The 16,565-nt window shown below is 41.7% G+C and overlaps 1 protein-coding gene across 4 annotated transcripts in view; it reads left to right on the top strand.

The window, feature by feature from the left end:
- The first annotated feature begins 1,879 nt into the window (after positions 1-1,879).
- Positions 1,880-16,565, top strand: part of ZNF592 (zinc finger protein 592) — a 341,162-nt gene continuing 326,476 nt past the window's right edge. The window contains exons 1-2 of one of the 4 annotated variants that reach the window (XM_069222353.1): positions 1,880-2,008; positions 4,193-4,380. The gene's annotated coding sequence lies outside the window, so the exon portion shown is untranslated. Of the gene's footprint in view, positions 2,346-4,192; positions 4,381-16,565 lie in introns of all 4 variants that reach the window. The other 3 variants (XM_069222352.1, XM_069222355.1, XM_069222354.1) reach the window with 3 other exon arrangements.

Genomic DNA, 16,565 nt, shown 5'->3' with positions numbered 1-16,565 from the left:
GAAGTATGTTCTGTCAGGGGCGCTGCAATGGTCCCATAGTTCTGAACAAATCTTCTATAGTACCCAGTCAGACCAAGGAAGGCCCTGACCTGTGTCTGGGTAGTAGGTCCCTGTCAGCCTATAAAAAAGAGGGCTTTGAATGATCCTGGACAAACATTTGCAGAGCATACAGGAAGGGGCAGGACCAACTACCCAAACCCTGGGTACAATTTATTAGCAAGAACGGTTGCCAGATTGGGCTAGATTTAACACAATTTGGCTAAATTGTTCCTGCTGTGCAAGAAAATATTGGTTTGGCCTGTTTGCCAAATTTTGGGCTATTTTAAAAATTACTGTTATTTTTTTGGTGTTGGACAAGAAATTTGTGTTTGTATTTGTAAAACAGGTTAGTCTTCTGCTCTGACTAATAAATCTGTGCTGGCTATAAGCTTGCAGCCGCCCTGTGTGACTGAAGCACTTACAAGAGCAACTTCGTCACACACATTTGCAGACACCTCTCAACTATCCCAATTGTCTTGTTCACCTACATTTCCACAAGCTTCTTGAAGAATCAACGTTTAATTGTGATAAATATTTTAAAAAGACCAGCAGATAGTACATTTCGCTATAACCCAGTTTAAAATCCTCAAATTTGTCAGCACTAGACCCTGCGATTTGTCATGCACAAACGTGCTGCTGTTTAACTTATTGCTCTAGGCAACCACCAGTTTTCGGCTAGTTTGACAGGTGGAAGAGGGGTGCAAGCTGACCGAGCCCAAATTGCGTTTATACAGTTACTTTTCTTAAAGTACTCATAGAAGTAAAAAACAAAACATACTGTGGTTAAAAGGAATTCAGAGTCTCTCTCCAAGCTTCTTGAAATTGTTGAGGCAGGCACTTCTCAAGAAGCCAATCCATGTGGCATACATAACCGATGCTTCCAAATACACCAGGTTCTACTTTTACGCTTTTTGCAACTCTTAAAACTGCAAGTGAAGTCAAACTTTTTGGAATGCGTGACAGCCTGTTGCCCACCTGATCATGACTAAATCATGTTGATAGGAAAGGGATAGAGTGACAGGGACGTAGCTACAGTTGGTGCAGCAAGTGCAGTGGTACCAGGACCTTAAAGCCCTGAAGGGCCCATTGGTACCTGATAAATGCTATATTGTACTACTCAAAAAGCCAGATGGGCCAGTTCCCTTGCACCATGGCCCAAGGCATCCTTGGTAAGCTACTAGGTGCGCTCCATTGTCTGGCCTTCCGTGCCAGGACTCACTAGAGACAAAAGAAGCAGTTAGCAGGGGTAGGCACTTTGCATACCGCCGCCGATATATATAGTGTGGTCCCAGCCACAAATCTTTATTTACTGCCTGAGTAACAGCGTCCAAGCTCCTCTTTCTATAGAGTTGCAGTATTGGACTAACTTTGGGCTACTTTTTGGTTGGCTTCGGGCTAGAGGGTTCTAAAAATCTGGCAATACTAGTAGCAATCCACAACAAAGTAGGCAATGTGGTGGCCATCTTAGAATATAAGTGCTTTTGGTTTAATAATGCATTGTGTGATTTAAAAGTCTGCTAAATACGTTTTATTTTTGGAAATGGACCCCATAGAAAATCAAATTGGAAAACTACCATTCAAATGGGTATTCGAAAAAAAAATAAGTAGTACAGAATTCGCCTTTCTGACTGCTGCTCAAAGGAGCTCTGTCCACGTATATACTTTTTGAGCTGCTTGTTGGATGCTTGCACTCCATGTACTGCATTTTTCCTTTCAAAAAATCACATTTTTTTAAATTGTTAAATACTGTCCATCCTTTTCAAACTATGTTCGTGATATTTGAGGGGCGAGTCTGTTTTGGGCTTTGTTTGGTAGAACTTGCGCTTGTTTTGGGCTTCGTTTCATGGGGCGATCGTGCTTGCTTTTAGATTTCAAAGCTGGAATCACTCAATCTACGGTTCAAAGCTTTTCAACCCTGCCTGTCAGATGAGTCTGCACCCAGTGACTTGTGGCAATAGGAGTAGTACTGGTAAGTTGTCCTACATAGACGCGGTAGCAGTTGACTCAAGTTCGGATCACCTTCTCCTGGCGCAATTCTTCACCGGAGAGCCACCCGGCCAGTGCTTGTTCATGAGCGCGTCACCTCCTGCTCCACTCTCTCTGCCCCGACCTCCGCGATTCCCTACTTGTACTTCGGGTCTCTCCCGTTGCATCTCCCTTGATCTTTAAATCCGCTTGGTCGAGGTCTCCAGTACGCGCAGAACACCCTCCATGGCTCGTCGCTTGGCAGGAACCTCTACTCTTTTGGTCCAGCGATCTTAGTATGCTTCGGGCCTGTGCCGCTGGCCCCTGTCACTACGAATGATGTGAGTATATCTTGCATTTATTCTCCCCTTGTTTCGCAAGTACCACAACTTGGGGATGGGACCTGGTTGTTGCACCACAGTTCGGACTGACATCTAGCATTCATGAATGGAAACTACTCAAGGGCAGAAGCGGTCAGGGGCTGGTATTTGCAGAGGTCTTGTCTTATTTTAAATGCAGTACCACTAAAGTGAAAATTACACATGTTGACATCTTATTGCTTGTGAAGGTTTTCTCCTAGTTACAACTGCGTTTCTACAAATTTGCAACCCGTAAATTTAAATATTTGACATTCAAGTTGTTATTGTTCCACTATACGTTTTTCTTTTTATTCGCTGATGCTGGGAAATATTAGAGAGTCCACCGGCAGCTGTATTTCCATTATGTCAAGAAATTGTCACTCTGTGTCGGGGCCACTGGAATTATGCATCAGAAGAAGACCAAATCATGGGGCGTATTCCACTTAATTATGTGGCAAGAAAAGCAAATTATTAAGCCTAATGCGGCACAATTTATGACATTATATTTTTGTATTAATTATTTTGATATTTTTACTCATGTTGACACTCTTAGCACAGGTTTCAGTTCATTAGTACTACTTTAAAACTCAAATACAACAATAAGCTACTGAAAGACGACCCATCAACCTTCGCATAGGGATTTCTCTATGGTGCAACACATTAGCAACTTTTGATCGTTTAAGCTAGCAACATTTTGTTGTTAAAATCTTTAAATTATTCAGCGGATGATGAATTCTGTGGTAAGTGTGGTAAATCCCTAATTATGCAAAAAGGGTAGTAGCTGCAGAACCGCATAATTCCAGTGTCCCCGCTCTATGTGGTGTTAGATGAGAACAAAACATCTTTAACAGGTTTATCACAAACTCATTGTGAATCTTTACAAACATGTTTTACCCACTGTTTACATTGCTAGTTTTATATGCAAGGTGTCAATAATTATTTAAAAAGTTTAATGAATCAGAGTAGAAAACTTGTTTAAGAACCTGATTACTAAACATCTCCTTTGCATTCTTGGCAAATGAGGGCTTTGGTCTTGTGAAAGCACTTGTCCCTTAGAATTACTAGAAGGTTCATATTCGGGGCAAAAATTGTTCCCCTATACTCAATTTCCCAGTTCCAGTTGCTTCTGCACATAATGCAGTTCTGGGCTGTGATAGACATTGAATATGTTTGTTTATTTTTGTTAACCAAGTGCTATGGGAACCTCACTGTTTTTAGGTGAATGTAGAGATTCAGTATATAACATGAGCAGTATGGGTTCACGGTGCTCCTTCGTTTAACTAACAAGAGGGTACCACATACTTACCAGCTGGGGCATTTCTGCCCTCCTCTCTAATGGGACATATTTTTTGTCAGGGAGAGTTAGTCTTTATTGTCAGCTCATAGTGGCGAAGGGGTTATTCTCACATGTATTAGAGAAATATAACTGCTTTATGTGTTGAAAAATAAAGCAATAGTCCCCAAGTTATGTAACAATTGTCAATTTTTTATCCTATCCACTTAGCTTAGAAAAGGTCAGCTGGAACAAGTATTTGAATGATTTAGGACACTTTTTACAATTTGACACAAGGAGAGCTATGATAGTGATACTCATTTGTTTTTCCTGAACCGGGCAGTAGTGCTGGCAATGTTCACATGATATGACCAGTCCATAAAGCTGTAAAAAACCTACAACGGATAAGCTGCTCTACAATAATTCGATGTATGAACTCTAAGGAGATGTATTATATATCTGAGAGAAAATGCCTGTGATCCAGATATTAGACAACTCACCTGTGATATTTTAATGTAACCAAAAGTATTACAGTTTTGTTTTTTGGTCTGTGTAGGTAATGCGACTCAGACAATATAACTCTCACATACGTACTGCTGTCCTCTTATGAGGCAAAGCTAAGAGACCAACTACACCATCGATGACTGACAGTGAGAACAAACCACATCACCTTTTCCAATGGACAGTGCCGCCAAACTTCAACAACTCTCCCTCTGATACCGTCCATACTTCCATCTGCTTCTGGTATGTACAGTAGTAAGCCAGTTCAGGCTGGGCAGAGTGGAGTGCATTAGGCAGTTGAAAATTGGCATCTGAGATGCTGTTTGGTTGGCCTGATTGATGCGCTTCAAGGCACATCTTGCATGTCAGTGGCTATAAAGGTTGAAACACTACACTTTTTGTAGTTGGTGAAGTGAAGTTGTTGGACATCTTGCACAAATGGGAATGGGGGTGTTCTCCCTTTTTTGGCTGGAACAGGGGACTATTGGTTCCAGTTTAACATCCTTTTCCATCTCATTGTATGATAATAATATATTTTTTGTCGCAAACTTAGCTCAGTTGGTTGATCATGTTCAGCAGAAATCTTTCTCATCTCTCAGGTTAAAATCCCTTCAAGGCTCTCACCCTTTCCTACTTGTGATATTGTTTAAATGATTAACAGTGCATCGCATAAGCCACCAACAGATTGTTGCTGTTGTTTATATATAGAGGACATTTATTATTAATATTTGCATTGAGTTTCTTCACTTTTTCAAGATGTTATTGACATTTAAATTAAAATGTCTGAAGTTGGCTCTTTTAATATTCTTATATGCTACATTGATCCAAAAATAATATTTACAAAATATAGTTTCCTTTTATTATGTAGAAAAGAATTGTTTTTATAAGGTCTCGGAATAAAGATTGTCAGTTCTGTGATACATATTTAATGAGACTCGTGTAACTTTTGCGCACATATATATTTCTCACTTTCCAAATTCTGTTACTCAAACTTGTTGTCAATGACAGAGCACAAATAGGGTAAGACTGTACTCTCGCCATCTAATAAAATAGGCTGTATCTATCCTGCCAATAGAGAGGCTGCCTGAAAGCCTGCTTAATGGATCATTCAGCAATGAATTAGAATTTAGTTTTAAGTAGGTTTCAGTTTGACATGCGGTCTTCCGTATTTGCAGTCAAGTTAAAGGTCCATATCCATCTAGAACGTCAGGACCAATTCTTAGTAAATATTCCAATTTATTTTATGTGGATAGCCTAAATATGCCGCCTTGACCATACCCATTTAGTCATACGTTACAATTCCAGCCTTCGATGACAACTAAGGCAGCTCAGTTTACACACGCTGGCACACTGCATTAGGAGATGATACTGATCGTAAATAAAGACTTGGCTCGTAACAGTTCTTTAGTAAATTTGCCATTGATGTTGCACGTGGGCACCCAACAAAGACTGAACCTCTTACATTTTGATAGTATGCTGTTGGCTGATGTTTTTGGTTCTATAAAAAAAATCTGGGCCTCCTGTAGCTGATATGCATGTTAGAATTAATGATACACATGTAATTGAGAACAGGTGACTTGGCTGAGTGTAGACAAAAAATTATATTTTGTAATCTGCTAAGTATGACGCAGAATTTTGTTTAGCAAGATATTAAAACTGATGTTGCCAAGCTCCCACTGTTTTCTGTTTTCATTTAAAATGTACCTGGGTTTATAAATACATTTCTTGTATTTTTCAGGCACTATGAATGCACTTTAACATGCCTTTAAAATATGCCAGAGTTTCCCTGATTAATAGATCTATAAAGGGGTGTTGAATTCCTATCACCAGATGCCTAGGACATGCTGTTTGTGGGCAAGGACAACATATTTTCATGTTTAGTTTGTCGGCCTGACAAGTAGGCCCATCCACTGCAGCACATAATATTTGGCAGCCAGTTTACAATACCACTATATGGAACCGTGATAGAGGATTATCTCCCACTGAGGCGAATTTTGTACCCAATGTTTAGGTTATTCAAATTTCAATATGTGTCATTAATTCAAACTTGTGACTATTAGCAGAAGTTGACCAAGGACATTGATTGATTGAGCTGTGGAAAGCTTGCATTTCGGAGAGTGGCCCTAGTATAAGAACTTGTATTCATGTTTGCAAAACGTGTACATTTTAGGGCATGTATAATGCTCCTTGATTCTGTGCACATAATATGTAAGTAGGAAGGCAGGATTGTGAATTGTTTGCTTTCAGATTAAAATGTACATGAAAATGGAAACCTTGGGAAAAATGTTTTGATAATCTTAAGTACTTCAGTGAAGCATCATTTTATGTAATGTGTTTTATACATGCTAATGTTTAAAAACAAGATTAATAATGGAAAATAAGGTAAAAACTATTATGGGCAGCATGAAAATAAATTATTGACCAATTTTTTTAAGAAGGTCACAAAAGTGCTCCTATAGCTATATGTCCTTGCATTGGTGCAAGTCACAAGAGTTTGTGTCACATGTATTGCATTAGATGGAGAATACATTGATAACCATAACAGGTGAATATCAATAGCTTTCAGGTTTTGTATTGTTACCATAAAATCCCTTCACTATTTTTTTTACCAGGGTATTCATTTATAGAATTTCAATAGAGCACTATCAAGTTGATTTTGTAATCTATATGTGTGCGTAATTGCAGATGAGCAGAGTGTTATATGCTGTTCCCATTGATTGTGGCGAGGGGCTATGATTCCTGAGAGACAAACCATTTTTCGATCTGAATGCCCTTTTGTCCCTCACAAATGGTAATAAATACCACATTAAACTTTGTATTTCTGTGTGTGTACATTTGTGTGTATACACACACACAAACACTTAAAAAAATAAAAATAAAGGTGACATGGACCTTCTAGTTAGGCTCACATTTTAAATGTACAAAACCATAGAAATTCACCAGTTATAGAGTTACCTCAAGTAACTATAACTTGTGCTGTAAGGTAACAGTAACTCACACCTCCGCTTGGTGTAAATCCATTTAGGAGTTTTTGAGCAATTATTGCACCAGGGCACCCACTTCTAAGAAATGCAGGCCACAGAGGGTGGGGGACCCCAGGGTCTTTAACAGCTTGGGGAAGGAGGCAGTGTAAAGTGGTGAGTTGGGTTTATGTATGGTAATTCAATATAACTTTATGTTAAAAAATAAATTACTGAAAAAACATATGGTTGAAGTAATGTTCGGTAACAATGTAACGTTTTAAGCTCTAAAAACCACTGAAATTCACCAGTCATTGTTATCTCAAGTAACTATACCTCCTGTCCTAAGGGAACTATAACTCACACTCTTGTCATACACTGCTAATAACCCCACATATTACATATTTGCTAGTTTCAAACACTGTACTATGTTATGGAGTAAATTGAACAGCAGTGTGCTTCCTGCGTACTTTTTTCCTGTTAACATATCTTCAGACCGCCCATACTTTTTCTGGTGTTTTTCTTTTGGAAAATTGCCTCCAGTGGCATCCGAGAAAGAATGAGGGCACCAGGTGGAATGCCCGGATAATGAACCACCCAGCAAAAAAATATCAGTTAGTTGAGATTTTATTACTATCCCATCTGGAGAGAAAAAAGTTATAGCAAACATTGTGTAGTTGAATCATTGCGAGAAAGAACTATGAAGAGGTACTGGAAAACATTTTCATGGTACCTCTAGTAAGGTGAAGTTTAGGTTTAAGAACTATTCACCCCAGACAGCTAGCTAGTGCTTACATTTAGGGAGCTGTTGCACAGATGTCCCCTTCATCGTCACAGCCACCTCTGGCTGCAGGAGACCCTGTGCCAAGCATTGTTCCTGCAAATTTATCTACCACCTTTCCTTGGCTACAAAAAAACTGCTACTGACTGCACACTGCTCACAGTACCTATAAGGTTTTTGCATAGGCGATAGCTTCCTCTAATGAAAACTGTAGCTGATCATAAAAGCTTTTGTTTTCCTTTATTTATGTTTCTGTTCAGAATATTCACGTTAAAAACCCCTATTTCATCATTTTGTTTTTAAAAATGAAAAAAAAAATGCCAAGAAAATATGTAAATCCTAAAAACATGAACCACACAATTTGGTTCAAAATAGAAAAATTATATTTGTTAGTATACTAAACTCGGAGTGTGTGTGTTTCAAAGTGTGTGATTATTATGCCTGTATATGTGTGAGTGTGGGGGTTGTATGTGTCTGAATGTGTGAGGATGTATGTTTCTGTATATATTTGTGCGAGGTGATGGCTCTGAATGTGTAAGTATATGCATGTCTGTGACAGTGTGTAGTTGTGCATGTATGTATATTTGTGAAGGGTTTGTATGTCTGAATGTGTGAGGATATCTGTCTAGGTCTAGTTGTGTCTGTGAGTGGATGTCTGTGGACGAGTGTGTAGGTTTGTGTCTGAGTGTGTGTGTATGTGTTAGGGAGTGTGTGGATGTGCCTAACTGAATGAGTGTGTGAGCTTTGTGTGTGTGGGTCTAGCTGTGTGACTGTGTAATGAGATATCTGTGCACATGAGCATATGTGATACAGCGTGTGTGTCTTAGTGCATATGAGTGAGTCAGTGAATGAATGTGGGTTGTGTTTGTGATTGGATATGTGGGAGTAAATGAGTGTAGGTGCAAGAGTGTGAGGAAATGCCTCTGGACATGTGAGTTCCTGTGTGTGTACAATTATGTGTTTGTGTATATGTGTGGCTGAGTGTGTGGTGATACATCTCTCTCTCTCTTGTGTGACTTTCCATGTATTCCATGACTTTTTTTTTTTTTTTACTTAGGCATACTATGTGTGGTTTTCTATGGTTCAGTTACTACTTGTAATACTCTCCCTATGTATGTGTTATTACATTTCAGTGTATGTGTCTGCAGTTCAGTATGTGAATATGTATACGTGTATACTGATGTGTTTGCGTCGCTCTCTTGCTTACTATTGTAACAGCATTTTGAATATGATCCACATTGTTTTTATTAAGTACTTTCCTTCAGTTTTATTGCATAGAAATAAAGTGCTGTAAAAACACTATTGATAAAGAAACTAAACACAAGTAGTATTTTGTTATATCAGTAGCGTAGCTCGTTAGCCATTGTAAAACTCCATTCTTTGTCATCTTCTCTACTCTTTTCTTCTCTTGTTGTCAGCATTTAAAATTAACAAAAACGTTCCTTTTTTATTGTCATTTCTATGAGAATGGTAAACTATTGCTTGAAATCTATGAATAAAGTACCTGCGAACATTTGTTGGATCCGTCAAGCACAGTTCACCTGGTGTTTTAAAGTTTATGCCAACAGTGTTGAAAGTTAGCTTGTCTGAAGAAGTCATGCAAATCATTCCAAGCATACTAGACAGAACTAAGAGTTGTGAACCAGAAAGGTGCACCTAAGTACTCATTTGGCCCCTGTTGGCACGCCAGGAGATTTGTGAGGTTGTCCTAAAGATTCTGTTATTTTCCATGAACTTTCTCAACAAAGTCTCTTGCACTCATATTTTGAAAACGTGCTCGTGCTTTTTTCAAGATGTGCAACAGCATATGACAAAACAGAGATCACTTTCAAAGAGAAGATGAAATAGATCAGGAATGTTTTGTCTGAATCGTAGATCTTCAGAGGACAGTCAACAGTCTACTTGGTCTGTACTCTAAAACTGGTATCTACACTGAATGATGTACTATTGTTGGAAACCAATGTTAAAAGTAAAGAGCTTTTAAGCTCTTTTCTTACACACTGCTAAGGTCACCTTTTGCTTGCATCAGCACATATAATTCAAAAGCATCACCCATTACATCCCTAGATTGCAGAGGGTGTATACTTTGGTGTTCATACATCTCTTGTGCTTTTCCTGAATCTACTCTTTCCAACAGACCAATGCTAGTTGGCTCTGAACTTGTGAAGTGGCATGCTTATCTACATCTACTTCTCACTCTTTGTAGAACATTTTTGCCTTTTTAAGGCATTTTATGGCTTTCTTTACTCTCTATACTGACCAGTTCCTGCCAAATCTTTTTACTCCAAGTCGGGACACTTTTTACATGATCCACTAGTGTCTCCTCTCCTAAATTGATCTACACCAAGAGTTTCAGTATTCAGTTTAAATCCGAATGGAGGATGTTCGACATTTCCTGTAAGACCTTTCACTAATTCACTTGGAGTTAATTTTGCTCTTTTTATCTGCATGCAGACTATGGCTTGTAAAGGGTGTACTGTTTGAATCCGTATACTCTCAAACACATTCAGCTCTTTTAGTTCAGGCTGAATGGCAACATTTCTAACTTACTGTGAATACCTCAAGCAAGCATTTTTTAATCATGTTTAGCTAGACAGTACTTACACACTACTTGATTAACACAAATTAAACTGGTCCGCTGTAGGGCAATAGAGGGCACCTTTAAACCATCACTGCCTTCAATTTTTCCACATAGATCTTTTTTTCTTGTTTGTTCTTCGTAATGCATAAAACTGCAACAAACACATCTTGTTAGGCACTTGAACAGACGTTGAAACCCCACACAGCAACTAAAGCACAGTAGTCTTAAAAGGGCCAAGATGGCCAGACTGTGTGTGATCCTGCAGGTAAGATCTGATCCATTCAAGAGCAGAACCACCTTCGTGGCAGCCTCCACATGGTCCGCCAAAAATTTGTGGCCAGCTGTTCCAAAATCTGCTGAAAGATTTAACAAAACCTAAGCAGATATCAGGCCTTTATCACTTTAGTCACTGCGCATGTCATTTAATACAGACAATATTACTGATTCAGTACAGTGTGCTGGACAAAACAAAAAGCCTGGTGCAGATTTAAAAATTGGGGGGCTTCAAGTTCGAGCACAGCACCTGTGCCTCCAAATGTTTAATGAGAAAAGGCAACAGGGAAATAGAATGGTATTTTTTTCTAAAAGTAGATTATCTTGATCTAGGTCTTTCTGAAGAGGGATTACTACTACTTCTTTAAATTAACTTGGTGGCCTTCTTTGTGACAAGGAGATATTTAATAGAGATTGAACAGGTCCCAAAATTTAAGGTAGAAAACCTTTAAAGAACGTTTGGGGACATGGATCATTCAGTGAGCCAGATTTCACCCTGGCCATCAGTGAGGAGTCTATCTTCATTAAGAAAAGGGAACGTAGAAAATCTCTATCTTTAAAATGAAGTATCAGCTCTATGTGGCTTGAAAGGATGCTGTCCTTGATCTATACAGGGAGTGCAGAATTATTAGGCAAATGAGTATTTTGACCACATCATCCTCTTTATGCATGTTGTCTTACTCCAAGCTGTATAGGCTCGAAAGCCTACTACCAATTAAGCATATTAGGTGATGTGCATCTCTGTAATGAGAAGGGGTGTGGTCTAATGACATCAACACCCTATATCAGGTGTGCATAATTATTAGGCAACTTCCTTTCCTTTGGCAAAATGGGTCAAAAGAAGGACTTGACAGGCTCAGAAAAGTCAAAAATAGTGAGATATCTTGCAGAGGGATGCAGCACTCTTAAAATTGCAAAGCTTCTGAAGCGTGATCATCGAACAATCAAGCGTTTCATTCAAAATAGTCAACAGGGTCGCAAGAAGCGTGTGGAAAAACCAAGGCGCAAAATAACTGCCCATGAACTGAGAAAAGTCAAGCGTGCAGCTGCCACGATGCCACTTGCCACCAGTTTGGCCATATTTCAGAGCTGCAACATCACTGGAGTGCCCAAAAGCACAAGGTGTGCAATACTCAGAGACATGGCCAAGGTAAGAAAGGCTGAAAGACGACCACCACTGAACAAGACACACAAGCTGAAACGTCAAGACTGGGCCAAGAAATATCTCAAGACTGATTTTTCTAAGGTTTATGGACTGATGAAATGAGAGTGAGTCTTGATGGGCCAGATGGATGGGCCCGTGGCTGGATTGGTAAAGGGCAGAGAGCTCCAGTCCGACTCAGACGCCAGCAAGGTGGAGGTGGAGTACTGGTTTGGGCTGGTATCATCAAAGATGAGCTTGTGGGGCCTTTTCGGGTTGAGGATGGAGTCCAGCTCAACTCCCAGTCCTACTGCCAGTTCCTGGAAGACACCTTCTTCAAGCAGTGGTACAGGAAGAAGTCTGCATCCTTCAAGAAAAACATGATTTTCATGCAGGACAATGCTCCATCACACGCGTCCAAGTACTCCACAGCGTGGCTGGCAAGAAAGGGTATAAAAGAAGGAAATCTAATGACATGGCCTCCTTGTTCACCTGATCTGAACCCCATTGAGAAACTGTGGTCCATCATCAAATGTGAGATTTACAAGGAGGGAAAACAGTACACCTCTCTGAACAGTGTCTGGGAGGCTGTGGTTGCTGCTGCACGCAATGTTGATGGTGAACAGATCAAAACACTGACAGAATCCATGGATGGCAGGCTTTTGAGTGTCCTTGCAAAGAAAGGTGGCTATATTGGTCACTGATTTGTTTTTGTTTTGTTTTTGAATGTCAGAAATTTATATTTGTGAATGTTGAGATGTTATATTGGTTTCACTGGTAATAATTAATAATTGAAATGGGTATATATATTTTTTTGTTAAGTTGCCTAATAATTATGCACAGTAATAGTCACCTGCACACACAGATATCCCCCTAACATAGCTAAAACTAAAAACAAACTAAAAACTACTTCCAAAAATATTCAGCTTTGATATTAACCTCTTAAATGCGGGCGTCGGCCACTGGCCGACGCCCGCACACCCTCCCTGGTGCGGGTCACGACCAGTGGCCGACACCAGGAAGGGCATTAATAAATCCTCGGGTGCGTCGCACCCGAGGATTTTTTTTTAAATTTTTTTTCCCCCCCCCGGGAGACACGGAAGCTACCGTGTCTCCCCCCGCCCCCCACCCGCCCCTTTGTGACGTCAGCGAGGCGCGCTGACGTTGCAAAGGTGTTTTCCCCATGAAAGCAGGAAGCAGCCTTGCGGCCGCTTCCTGCTTTCATGGGGAAAACGGCCTTTTTCACGTTCGGGAAGGCCTCGTAAGAAAGGGGAGAGTCTCCCCTTTCTTACGAGGCCTTCCTGAAAGTGTTTCCTGGCTCCCCCGATCGCAGCACAGCTGCGATCGGGGGGGTCAGGAAACATTTTGAAAAGGCCTCGTAAGAAAGGGGAGAGTCTCCCCTTTCTTATGAGGCCTTCTGAAACGGTTTCCTGGCCCCCGATCGCAGCACAGCTGCGATCGGGGGCCAGGAAACCCCACTAGACACCAGGGATTTCACTTTTGGGAGGCAGCCCCCCCCCGGAAAACGGGCCGCCCCCCCCCCCCGGATAATTTTCCTAAAAAAATAAAAAGGTAGGTGCCCCCTGGGGAGGGGGGGGGGCGCGATCGCGCCCCCCCCCCCCCCCGGGGATTTTTTTTTTTTTTCAAAAAAAAAAAAAAATAAAAAAAAAAATGAAATGACAGGGGGTCGCCCGTGGGCAGGGTGACCCCCTGTGGGGGCAATTTTTTTTTTAGATGTTGTAGGGTTTCCCTGGGGGCCATTTTGGCCCCCAAGGAAACCATACAACAACTAAAAAAAAATATATGTATATATCTATATATATATATCTATGTAGATAGATATATCTAGGTACATGGATATATCTATAGATATATCTATGTAGATATATATTTATATATATATATATAGGTAGATCTGTATCAAAGAGATTTATAAAGCGCGCTACTCACCTGTGAGGGTCTCAAGGCGCTGGGGGGGGACGGGGGGGAGGGAAAGGGGCTAGGAGGTTCACTGTTCAAAAAGCCAGGTTTTGAGGCCCTTCCTGAAAAGAAGTAGGTTTTGGGTCTTGCGAATGTGGGTTGTGAGTGCGTTCCATGTTTTGGGTGCAATGTAGGAGAAGGATCTGCCCCCGGTGGTGGTGTGTTTGATGCGGGGGTCAGAGGCGAGAGAGAGGTCAGCTGAACGGACGTTTCGTGTGGGGGTGTGAAAGGTGACTCTCGTTGAGGTAGGCAGGGCCTGTGTTGTGGAGTGATTTGTGTGTGAGGATGAGGATCTTGAAGGTGATCCTTTTGTCAATGGGGAGCCAGTGGAGGGATTTGAGGTGTGGAGAGATGTGTTCGTGTCGGTGGAGGTCGAGGATGAGTCGTGCTGCTGAGTTCTGGATGCGTGTAGTTTGCACTTGAGTTTTAGAGTGGTGCCGGCGTAGAGGGCGTTTCTGTAATCAAGCCTGCTGCTGATGAGTGCGTGAGTGACAGTTTTTCTGGTCTCTGTGGGGATCCATTTTAATGTTTTTCAGTATACGGAGTTTGTTGAAGCATGAGGAGGTAAGAGCGTTGATTTGTTGGGTCATAGAGAGGGAGGAGTCTAGGATGATGCTGAGGTTGCGTGCGTAGTTGGCGGGGGTGGGTGCAGGGCCTAGCGTGGTGGGCCACCATGGGGGGTCCCAGGTTTTTTTGGTGAGGGCCAAAGAGGATTATTTCGGTTTTGCTTGAGTTGAGTTTCAGGTGGTTGGCTGTCATATATACATCACTTTTGTCAATATGTGTGTGGTTTCCCTGGGGGGAAAAGGGTCCGACTTGTCTAGTGGCAGTTTTAGTGCCATAAAGAAGCGCAGAAGGTTTATATGCCTACTGCAAAGAGCACATCTGTATTTTATGTAAATAGCTGAGTACATTAGTAAAGTCTATGGAGAGAAGAAGGGCACTTTTGCTGGGTGGTAATGAGGGAATCCGAGGAGGAGGGAGTGGGAGCACCAATAATGATTGTTGGACTGGGCGCAGGAGGTGCTAAAGACTGTGACGAATGGTATGTGACAAGGTGTTTTTTGAGTGTCTTGAAAGTACGTGCTGATTGAGGGAAGAAGCGCAGGTAAGGTGGCCTCTACTGTTGCACGTATCTCACACACACCATCGATTTTGTGACTGTCTACGTAGGCTAGTGTTTTAGAGCAACAGTTTAGCCAATAGCAGAGATGGCATCTTGATGGATGACTGCTGCCTGCACTCGGGTTATAGAGGACCGCTCTGACATAGGATCAGAGACTGAGACATCAGATACTGAGACAGCATCTGAGGGATAGGACAATGGCGCAGACTCTGGGAGTGATTTTTCAGTCAGAGGAGTCCCATTCGAAAACTCCTCTTCCAGTACATTATGAGGGAGGTGATGAGGACAGTCCTGCTGTCCCTTCGCAAGCTGTTCGTGCAACTGGGTAATAGTGGGTTAGGCCAACCCAGAGAGCAGGTGAATGCGGCGGCAAGCAGAGAGAGAGTGCTCTCTTGGGAGCTCACCAATTTAGTTCAGCCCCAAATTCCACCACCCAAATCATATTGTGGAGACATCAAAATTGTCTATGGCAAAACAAACTGGTTTTGTAAGGCAGGCACCTGTGTTTTTGGTCCTGGATTCGGCGGCCATATAGAGAAACACACTAAACCCAAACATTTCTGGAAACTAGACATTCGGGGGAGTCCACAGAGGTGTGACTTGTGTGGATTCCCCAAAGTTTTCTTACCCAGAATACCCTGCAAAGCTGAAATGTTGAGAAAAAACTCTATTTTTATCGCATTTCTGTCACACAAACTACAGGAATATGCTGGGATCCACAACATTCCTACCACCCAGTGACTCCTCACCTGTCCTGATAAAAACACTACCCCACTTGAGTGCCTACACCTAGTGCCTGTGTCAGGAATGGATCACCCCAGGGTCAACAGCTGCCTCACGTAAGGACCAACATTGACCGTTGTGTGATCTATTCCTGTCGCAGGCACCAGGCCTAACCACACAAGTGAGGTATCATATTTATCGGGAGACTTGGGGGAACGCTGGGTGGAAGGAAATTTGTGGCTCCCCTCAGATTCCAGAACTTTCTGTCACCGAAATGTGTGGAAAACGTGGTATTTTAGCCACATTTTGAGGTTTGCAAAGGATTCTGGGTAACAGAACCTGGTCCGAGCCCCACAAGTCACCTCATCTTGGATTCCCCTGGGTTTCTAGTTTACAAAAATGTGCTGGTTTGCTAGGTTTCCCCAGGTGCCGGCTGAGCTAGAGGCCAAAATCCACAGGTAGGCACTGTTTTCTATGAAAAAATGTGATGTGTCCACGTTCTGTTTTGGGGCATTTCCTGTCGCGGGCGCTAGGCCTACCCACACAAGTGAGGTATCATTTTTATCGGGGGACTTAGGGGAACGCCGGGTGGAAGGAAATTTGTGGCTCCTCTCAGATTCCAGAACTTTCTGTCACCGAAATGTGAGGAAAACTTGTTTTTTTAGCCACTTTTTGAGGTTTGCAAAGGATTGTGGGTAACAGAACCTGGTCCGAGCCCCGCGAGTCACCCCTCCTTGTATTGCCCTAGGTCTCTAGTTTTCAGAAATGCACAGGTTTGGTAGGTTTCCCTAGGTGCCGGCTGAGCTAGAGGCCAAAATCTACAGGTAGGCACTTCTCAAAAAACACCTCTGTTTTCTTCTAAA

This window comes from Pleurodeles waltl, chromosome 3_1, assembly GCF_031143425.1.
Source record: "Pleurodeles waltl isolate 20211129_DDA chromosome 3_1, aPleWal1.hap1.20221129, whole genome shotgun sequence".
Lineage (NCBI taxonomy): Eukaryota > Metazoa > Chordata > Amphibia > Caudata > Salamandridae > Pleurodeles > Pleurodeles waltl.
Note: the sequence above shows the minus strand (reverse complement) of the source record. Positions and strands in the feature narration are given on the sequence as shown.